The 10,325-nt window shown below is 51.2% G+C and overlaps 1 pseudogene; it reads left to right on the forward strand.

The window, feature by feature from the left end:
- The first annotated feature begins 5,655 nt into the window (after positions 1 to 5,655).
- The window catches only part of LOC105547096, a 17,964-nt pseudogene continuing 13,294 nt past the window's right edge, over positions 5,656 to 10,325 (forward strand).

The following is a 10,325-nucleotide window of genomic DNA, read 5'->3' on the forward strand; positions in this document are numbered from 1 at the left end:
CTGGGCGTGGTGGCGGGCACCTGTAGTCCCAGCTACTTGGGAGGCTGAGGCAGGAGAATGGTGTGAACCCGGGAGGCGGAGCTTGCAGTGAGCCAAGATCACACCACTACACTCCAGCCGGGGCGACAGAGCAAGACTCCGTCTCAAAAAACAAACAAACAAACAAACAAAAAAATCAACTCCATCTAAAACCAGCAAGGCACATTCCTTGCCAGTCACCACCCGTGGCCATAAGATGTTTAGGCTAAGGAATCAGTTTAGTAATGCCTGTGAGGACAAACTCCTATGACAGCAGAATGTCCAGATGTCCTGATATTGAGTAACAATATATGCTTTTAAGATAGTTATAATCATGCTTTGAGGTACTTACACACTCAAATGCCAAGGATAACTTTCTTTCAATCAACAAACTTCTAAATTGTCATGCTGTCAGCCCACCAGCACATAGACATAACTTAGCTTTAACATAGGTAAGACCCCTACATAAGAAGAGTTTAAAACAGGGATGGTACGTTCCTCCTCTTGCTTTCTGAGGACGCCTTACTCTGTAACTGAGTAGCTTTCAATAAACTACCTCTTACTGTGCACTCTGTGACTCGCCTTGAAATCCTTCCTGCGTGAGATCCAAGAACCCTCTCTTGGGGTCTGGATTGGACCCCTTTTTCCAGCAACAATGAGACTCTCTGAATTTTGGAATATTTTAAATTCCTGAAGAGGTGTGTGAAAATGGTGTGCCTGTGATGGCAAAGGAGTTAAGTAGGGTGATGTAGAGTAGAGGAGGAGGAAAAGTTCGAAATAAAACTCTAAGCTAGAAGGCAGTCTGGATAACAGAAATAACTCCAAATAGCTTATAAGAGGATTAGTTTTAATCAGTTTGATTAAAGAAGTATACTGCCAATGGCAGGGGTGGGGGATTGTGTAACTTCCATAAATAACACTGAATGTCACTGTTTCAAATGCATTTATAATCCCTGGGTTAGAGTCAAGTCAGGAATGGAAAGACATTTTTAACTGGCTGGCTCTACCAGCAGGTAGAATGCGTGCTTCATGAGGTGAGGCAAGCAAGAGATGATAGTGTTGAGTTTATGATGTTTTGAGTTTATTACTAGGTAGCTTTATTTTAATCATTGATAGGCCTGCTTCAGTCAAAGGCAACAACTCAAATGCAACATTTGCTAGGGGTAGTGACAGCCAATGAATAGCCGTGTCTTAAGTCTTTATATACATGAGATTTACAAAAAGCACTTATTTGGATGTTTCCCCACATTCTCTCACCTTATCCTCTAACCAGAGGCATCACTTTAGAGCTGGCAGCCTCATGAAGCCCATTAACAAGGGTTGAGACCAAATAATACTTTTCAGACTTTGAAGCTAACCTCTGTACCCTGGACTTAAACCTTCTTTAAGTTTTTCGTTTCAAAACATTTCAGGACAGTTTTGAATGACATGGCTAGAGTCTTGTGTAAAAATGGGTGCAGGCATCCAGGGGACAGCTGGTCTGATGTCACACTGGCCAATGACAAGGTCTTGCTGAGTTCTGCCAGCAGAAAGTCATATCAGCTGCAGATTTTCCTCAGGTAATTCAAGTCTCCAAGCCTGATTCTATACCAACTGGATGCAATCACCTGTCCACGGGAAGTGGGGATGAATAGGAGATGGCAATGCTTTGGGTTCCTCTGGAATGTGCCTCACGAATACTAAGGGTAATCACTGGGCGGGGTGGCCAATCATTTGATAAACCAAACACTAATTAACCCTCCCAAAAGGAAAGGGGCTAATTTGTTACACTTAGGTATTTGGAAGTAAAACATCTCAGCTAAGGAAAAGTTTGGAAAAAGGGAAAAGTATGTGAATGCTGTTTAGCATGGAACAATATGAAACCATCACTGGAAAAAATAATGCACAAGTAACATCTCAGTACTGCTCAGAATGCTGCAGTGATCGCATCACTCCTCTGCTCAAAACCCCTCGATGGTTTGAAATTATATGCCAGGGAAATTATATGCAAACTCTCCAGCCTAGCATTGAAGGCCCCACGCCTCCTTTTCACCTCCACCCCACAGGCCCCCCTCAGTCTGCTTTGGCCAGCCCGGACCCCTTGCTCTTGCAGGAATCTGAGTCACCTGAACCTGAGCAGTTGCTTCGGTCAAAAGGGAAGTAAACGTCAACTACTGGCGCCTGCAGTGTCCTTTCCCATGCCTGTCTGCCCATGCTACCCACCCCAGCCGCATTTTGTCCCGCTCTGGAAGCTCCCAGCCGTCGGTTCTCATCACAGCATCTTTCCCTCTCTAGTGGTTTTTGAAGTTAAGTATGCACCCTCCTCCAAGGCCGACACATTTTTCGAATCAGGTCCGTGGCGTCACTGGTGTAAAGTCCTAAAACCAAAACAGAACGAAAGTGTTTCCCCAAAGATTCCACCTCTTAGACCCAGCCCTCACCCCAACAGAGCAGAGGGTTATGCTAGCCGGGAGGACGCGGACGCCCGAGACCCTGCCTCCCTTTGGCTGTACAAACTGCCCAATGACCCTCTGCGGCGGGGATGTTTCCTAAGCGGCCGGCCAATAGCGGAGAGAGGGGCGGGCCTCGGTGGGGGCCTGGCCCAGTGAGAGTCGCGTGGGGGACGACCTCTGTCTAGCTGCGACCCAATGGGAGCCCCCGCTGGGAGGCACAACCGGCGGCCCTCCGGGGATTTATAAGGCCCGCCAGCAACCGCGCGTTGGGATTCGTAGTGTTGTTGAAGACCGGAGGAGTGTCTGCAGTCAGCGACTCTCCACCAACTTCAACTACTGGATCAACCATGGTGGTGAGGGATGCTGTGCGGGGGAGGGTGCTGCACGATGGCGAGGATGCCAGGGGCGCTCGGGGGGTCGGTGGGAAGGTCCCGCAGCGCAGAAAGGAAGGGCGCCCCGGCAGTCCAGGGTGTGGGGTGGGCTGCGCGGGGATGCCAGGGGTGTTTGGACGTTCAGGGCGAAAATGGGCTCTGCAGAAAGCACTGGGACGCCCGAGGAGTCCCGGCACAACTTTTCTACCCTACTTCCCCTGCGGGAGGCGGTGCGAGCTAGAAACGTTCTGAGCGCTCCACAAGCGCTGCAGTACTAGGGAGGCTGGCGAGCAGGCGCGGGCGAGAACGTGGTGGGGTCGCCTGTGCGCTGCGCGCAAGTCGGGCAGCAGAGTCTGCTCTGCGGCGGAGCGCGCTCAGGAGCCTGGAGGGGATCTAGGACCTGCCCCATATTTCTCCTGCTGCGGTTCTGGACAAAGAAGTGCCCGCCTGTAGCTGCGGTCCCCGCCTCCCTCTGAGATCATACTCCCGCACAGGAGGCAGGGCCCAGGATGATTGGGAAGCTCTAACAGGTTTCTCCAGTTCAGAACCTATTTCCCTGAATGTCTTTGTCCTGGACGCCCGACTCTTGCCAGAGGTAGAGGTCCTCGACCTTTGGTCCCATACTTGACTAGGGATTCCTGTAAGCTCTTGGGGCCTAGAAAACAGTGTTCTTGAGTTTTCTCCTGTTTGCTACTCAAGGACTTAAGGTCCCTCTGTTAAAACTGAGAACTAGACTGGCCGGGCGCGGTGGCTCACGCCTGTAATTCCAGCACTTTGGAAGGTCGAGGCGGGCGGATCAATCCTGACCAACATGGAGAAACCCGTCTCTACTAAAAATACAAAATTAGCCGGCCGTAGTGGCGCATGCCTGTAATCCCAGCTACTCAAGAGGCTGAGGCAGAAGAATCTCTTGAACCCAGGAGGCTGAGGTTACGGTGAGCGGAAATCGCGCCATTGCACTCTAGCCTGGGCAACAAGAGTGAAACTCCGTCTCAAAAAAATCAAAACAAAACGCCAGGCGCGGTGGCTCACGCCGATAGTCCCAGCACGTTGGGAGGCCGAGGCGGGCGGATCACAAAGTCAGGAGATCGAGACCATCCTGGCTAACACGGTGAAACCCCATCTCTACTAAAAAATACAAAAAATTAGCCGGGCGTGGTGACGGGCGCCTGTAGTCCCAGCTACTCAGGAGGCTGAGGCAGGAGAATCGCTTGAACCCGGGAGGCGGAGCTTGCAAGTAAGCTGAGATCTCGCCACTGCACCCCAGGCTGGGAGACAGCGAGAATCCGTCTCAAACAAACAAACAAACAACAACAACAAAAAACCCTAAGAGGCCGGGCGCGGTGGCTCAAGCCTGTAATCCCAGCACTTTGGGAGGCCGAGACGGGTGGCTCATGAGGTCAGGAGATCGAGACCATCCTGGCTAACACGGTGAAACCCCGTCTGCACTAAAAAATACAAAAAACTAGCCGGGCGAGGTGGCGGGCGCCTGTAGTCCCAGCTACTCGGGAGGCTGAGGCAGGAGAATGGCGTGAACCCGGGAGGTGGAGCTTGCAGTGAGCCGAGATCTGGCCACTGCACTCCAGCCTGGGTGCAGAGTGAGACTCCGTCTTAAAAAAAAACAAAAAACAAAAAACAAACAAAAAAAAAAACCCTAAGAACTTGAGGTGGGTACACAGAGGTCCCTGTGCACCCCAGAAACCTCTTGATCAGTGCCTCTGCTCTGAGCCCCCTTAAAGGCTCTGAGGCTGTCTTGGAGGGTAGTTCCTAAGACTGTTAAACTGTTGCCTACTGTCACCCTAGAAGATCCCTTCTACATCTGGGAGGTGCGTGGCCCTTTTAAATTGATCCCCCTAGACTGTGGGTTGGGGTAAGGACCAGGAGATGGGAGGGAGGGTTTATCCATCATAGGAGTTACCTGAGTGAAAAGAGTCGAAAGGTGGGGTGTATCTTTTGGTCTCCGCTGTGATGCTTAATTAAGGAGTACTTGCACGAATTAGCTTGCTTGTACTGCAGTTGGCAGGGACAGGTGTCTAGGATAGGTGCCTGTCCCCCAAAAAGGGGAGTTTGTGGGTGAGCTTTCAGAAGGCTAGCTCTAACTGCAAGGCTGCTTCCTCAGTTGATCCACAGGTCTGAACTTAGTCTTCTGCCCTTTTGGGATGCTGAGGAGATAGTCGCTGCCCATGGGAGACCTCCTTTTCTAGGCCCCGGTGCTTGAGTCTAGAAGCTCTTGGTGGGCCTGTCTTGGAATACAGGACTCTGAGCTTTCCCAAGCCACCCCAAACAGCAAGGAGGACACTGTGCAGTGGGATTTGGCTGTTTGGTTTTGGCTTTCTCTAGTTCCTGCCCCAGAAACCTAGGCATAACCACCTCAAGCTCTGAGTGAATGAACGAAAATGAGGGCCTGGAGGTGGTTTGGCTTAAAGTATGGGAAGGCCTGGAAAGAGAACTGGGTCTTCTGGATGTTGGTTCTTTGGTTTGATTTTTATTTTATTTTATTTTATTTTTTTGAGATGGAGTCTTTCTCTGTCACCTAGGCTGTAGTGCAGTGTTGTAATCTCAGCTCCCTGCAACCTCTGCCTCCTGGGTTCACGTGATTCTTCTGCATCAGCCTCCCAAGTAGCTGGGACTACAGGCGCCCACCACCACGTTCGGCTAATTTTGTATTTTTAGTAGAGACGGGGTTTCACCATGTTGGGCAGGATGATCTCGAACTCCTGACCTCAAGTGATCTGCCTGCTTCGGCCTCCCAGAGTGCTGGGATTATATTATAAGTAGGTGTGAGCCACTGCACCCGGCCAGTCGTCTGAACTTTGGACTAGGTAACACTAAGTTTCAGCCTTTAGGGAGGAAAGACGAGGGATGTTCCCAGAGAAGGCTTTTCAGGTCCCCACCTTTCGCTCTGCACCACTCAGGGCTCACCCTCGCGGTGTGAGTGCATCTCCATCCATGTGGGCCAGGCCGGAGTGCAGATGGGCAATGCCTGCTGGGAGCTATACTGCCTGGAGCACGACACCCAGCGCAGTGGCACCATGCCCAGCCACAAGGCCCTGGGGAGCAGCGATGACTCCTTCAACACCTTCTTCAGGGAGACCCAGCCTGGCAAGCATGCGTCCTGGGCTGTCTGTGGACCTGGAACCTGCTGTCATAGGTGAGTGGATGGAGGAGTAGGGGCCCCTTCCCCTAGGCCATAGTTTTTGCTAGTGCCAATGTCTGTTTAAGGGGAAAACACATGAGATGCAAGCAGTCCCCTGCCATGAACGGCACTGAAGTCTGAAGTCTATTGCTTTTGTCTAGACTGTGTCCTCAGAGGGGGTCCTGGAGGCTTCCTGTATTGAGAGGAAGATCATTAGCACAGCTCTGCCAGGAAACTGCCAGATAGGAGTCAGGGATCAGGCCTAGAATGCAGACTGCAGAAAGGAGCAGATGTAAAAGCAGAAATTTAAAACTTGCTTTTCAGTGTCCTCAGACTCTTGAGGGCAGCCTGTTACGTAAGAAGCAGGGAGTCGAGAACATTCATAATGGCCCCCTGCTCGGCCTTAACTGAAATAGGCCCCCACGTAGGATGTGGGCCTGTGTGAACTTGGCTGTTGCTGGCTTCCGGGGGCTTTCCTGCTTCCTCCCTTCTGCATCTGGATCTCCTCAGTTTCCTAATCATGACAATTCTACCCCTCCTGCGTTTTTTTAAAGCTGTTATTTTAGATGTTAAATGGTGGACTGGGTTTCTTCATTAGTCTGTATTCTTTTTTTTTTTTTCTCTCTTTCTGTGGTGAAAATTTACATTGGGCTGTATTCTTACCCCATTCAAAAGTGAAGTGAGATTCTCCTTAACACCACTCTGATTCCTCACCCAGCACAATGAAGTGGCTGTGATCAGAGGGAAGGGACCACTGAAGGTGCCACCTGCTCTCCCCGTCTCAGGCCCAGGCAGGACCCAGCCTTAGAAGTGGGTCTCTGGTTGGGAGGCTGAGGCAGGAGAATTGCTTGAACCCGGGAGAAGGAGGTTGTGGTGAGCCAAGATCGTGCAATTGCATCCAGCCTGGGCAACAAGAGCGAGACTCCGTCTCAAAAAAAAAAAAAAAAAAAGAAAAGAAAAAGAAGTGGGCCTCTGGGACGCCGTGTATCATCACTCTGTTGGGCAGTTGTACCTGGGGAGGCTTAGCAGCAAAGGTTCTGGTGTCTGGCGTTCCCTTGGGGATGAACCAGCTTGTTTTACCTTTGTTCTTTCTTCCCCTCAGGATGGGGTAAGAACTGACGTTTATAGGCAGCTCTTCCACCCTGGGCAGCTGGTATCTGGCGTGGAAGATGCTGCCAACAACTATGCCTGTGGCCACTACACTGCGGGGAAGGAGATCATCGATTTGGTGCTGGAGCCAATCGGAAAACTGGCGAGCAGGCCTCCGGCACCTACAGGAGGTCATTGCATCCTTAACCCTCTTCCTGGCTGGGAGGCAACCACAGCGTGGGCTGGCACCTGACATCATTCCTCTGGCCTCTCAGTCCATTCACTCTCTCCTAAGGGGATATATGTTTTCTGTCCTGGGTGCAGTTCTAGAGTTGGAAGCCTGAATAACCTGCTCTGCCTTGAGTTTGTGGACTCAAGCTTCTGCCCTGGTGGTTCCTCACTTTGCCAGGTCTGTCTGATCCAAACCTTCTTTGACCTTTGATCTATCTCTACAGCAGCTCAGCTTGCCGTTCTTAGACTCCTACGCAGATCTGTCCAGGTGGGAGGGGCTCCTGTTTAGCGCTCAACCATTTCTCCAGTTCACCCTTCCCCTATCTGAGGCACTGAGAACTACGAGTGAGGCTACCTGTGAGCCAGGACTTTGGCGCTGTTGCTGTAGAGGGATTGCCTAGACTACTCTCTGCTGCTCAGTAGAGACTGAGGACTTGGAAGTGACCTGATTCTGTGCTCCCTTCCTCAAGAATGAAAATAAAATACCTCCTAGGGGCCAGGCGCAGTGGCTCATGCCTGTAATCCCAGCACTTTGGGAGGCTGAGTCGGGCAGATCACGAGTTCAGGAGATCAAGACCATCCTAGCTAACACGGTGAAACCCCGTCTCTACTAAAAATACAAAAAATTAGCTGGATGCGGTGGCAGGTGCCTGTAGTCCCAGCTAATCAGGAGGCTGAGGCAGGAAAATGGCGTGAACCCAGGAGGCGGAGCTTGCAGTGAGCTGAGATGGCGCCACTGCACTCCAGCCTGGGCGACAGAGCGAGACTCCGTCTCAAAAACAAAAACAAAAACAAAACAAAACCTCCTAGCGTTAGACTTCTTTTATACTGTCACTACCCATGTGTCTAGTATAGACTGATGATTTTCTTACCCAAGGAACAGCTATATGAGAATCACGTGGGGTACTTGTTAAAGCTGCAGGTTCCTGGGTTCCAGTCTGAGGTGAGGCCTGGTAATCTGTATGTTCAACAGGATGCCACCACCACTCCCACTCTGCTGTAACTAGGGGGCACGGCAACAAAACAGAGAGGGCCTGGCTCTCTGACTGCAAATCCTGTGTCCTGCCTCATGCCGACCATTTTATATACACAACACTGCCTTTCCAAGTCATCTTTTCCCCAGGAACTCCAAACCTTTTGTAGTTCATCTCTTTTTTCTTTTTTTTCCTTTTTTGAGAGAGTTGCTCTGTTGCCTAGGCTGGAGTGCCACTAGTGGTGCAGTCACAACTCACTGTAACCTCCACCTTCTGGGCTCAAGTGGTCCTCCCACCTCAGCCTCCTGAGTAGCTAGGACTACAGGTGCACACCACAACACCCAGATAATTTTTGTATTTTTTTGTAGAGATGGGGTGTTGCCATCCCAGCACTTTTGTAGGCCAAAGTAGTGATGTTATCTCCTACTCCAGACAGACCAGTGCACCAGGCTTCAGGGCTTCCTGATCTTCCATAGTTCTGAGGATGGCACTGGCTCAGGCTTTACCTTCCTGGTGATGGAGCAGCTTTCTGTTGACTATGGCAAGAAGTTCAAGTTGGAATTTTCTTTTTTTTTTTTGAGACGGAGTTTCACTCTTGTTGCCCAGGCTGGAGTGCAATGGCGTGATCTTGGCTCACCGCAACCTCTGCCTCCCAGGTTCAAGCGATTCTCCTGCCTCAGCCTCCCTAGTAGTTGGGATTACAGGCATGTGCCACCACGCCTGGCTAATTTTGTATTTTTAGTAGAGACGGGGTTTCTCCGTGTTGGTCAGGCTGGTCTTGAACTCCCGACCTCAGGTGATCCGCCCACCTCAGCCTCCCAAAGTGCTGGGATTACAGGCATGAGCCACCACGCCCAGCCTCAAGTTGGAATTTTCTATCTACCCAGTCCCCCAAGTGTCCATGACAGCTGTAGAACCCTATAACTCCATCTTGACCACCCACACCACACTGGAACACTCAGACTGCCTTCATGGTAGACCACGAGGCCATCTATGATCTCTGCTGCCACAACGTGTGCCCTACCTATGCCAACCTCAACTGGCTCATCAGCCAGATTGTGTCCTCCATCACTACTTTCTTGCGTTTTGACGGTGCCCTCAATGTGGACCTCATAGTGTTCCAGACCAATCTGATGCCCTATCCTTGCATCCACTTTCCCCTGGTGACCTACTCACCCATTATCTCAGCTGAGAAGGCCTACCATGAGCAGCTCTCAGTGGCAGAGATCACCAGTGCCTACTTTGAGCCCTCCAATCAGATGGTCAAGTGTGAACCTCACCACGGCAAGTACATGGCCTGCTGCATGCTCTGCCGTGAAGAAGTGGTGCCCAGGAATGAGAATGCCACCATTAAAACCAAGCGAATATTCGTTTTGTGGACTGGTATCCCACAGGTTTCAAGGCAAGTGGGGGTAAAGGGTAGTTAGCACATAGCCTGTATATCTGCTGAGAAGGGAGCTTCGTACAGAGCAGGTGTGAGGAACAAATGCACAGGATCTCACTCTGTCACCCAGGTTGGAGTACACTGGCATGATCTTGGCTCACTGCAGCCTCAACCTCAATGCTCAAGCAGTCCTCCTGCCTCAGCCTCCTCAGTAGCTGGGACCACAGGTTTGTGCCACCACACCCTGCTAACTTTGTATTTTTTTGTAGAGGTGGGGCTTCACCATATTGCCCAGGCTGGTCTCAGACTCCTGCGCATGGGTGATCCACCTACGATGGCCTCCCAAAGTGTTACGGGTATGAGCCACTGTGCCCTGCCAGAGGATGCCTTTAACTAGATAGATCTGGCTGGTCTAGAAACCAGGCCTTGGACTGTAAGCCGGGGTGGGTTCTACTTGAAAGATTGCCTAGGCCGGGCACGGTGGCTCACACTGTAATCTCAGCACTTTAGGAGGCCGAGGTGGGCGGATCACAAGGTCAGGAGATCGAGACCACGGTGAAACCCCGTCTCTACTAAAAATACAAAAAATTAGCTGGGCACAGTGGTGGGCACCTGTAGTCCCAGCTACTCGGGAGGCTGAGGCAGGAGAATGGCGTGAACCCAGGAGGCAGAGCTTGCAGTGAGCCGAGA

The sequence above is a fragment of the Mandrillus leucophaeus genome, unplaced genomic scaffold, assembly GCF_000951045.1.
Source record: "Mandrillus leucophaeus isolate KB7577 unplaced genomic scaffold, Mleu.le_1.0 Scaffold38, whole genome shotgun sequence".
Classification (NCBI taxonomy): Eukaryota; Metazoa; Chordata; class Mammalia; order Primates; family Cercopithecidae; genus Mandrillus; species Mandrillus leucophaeus.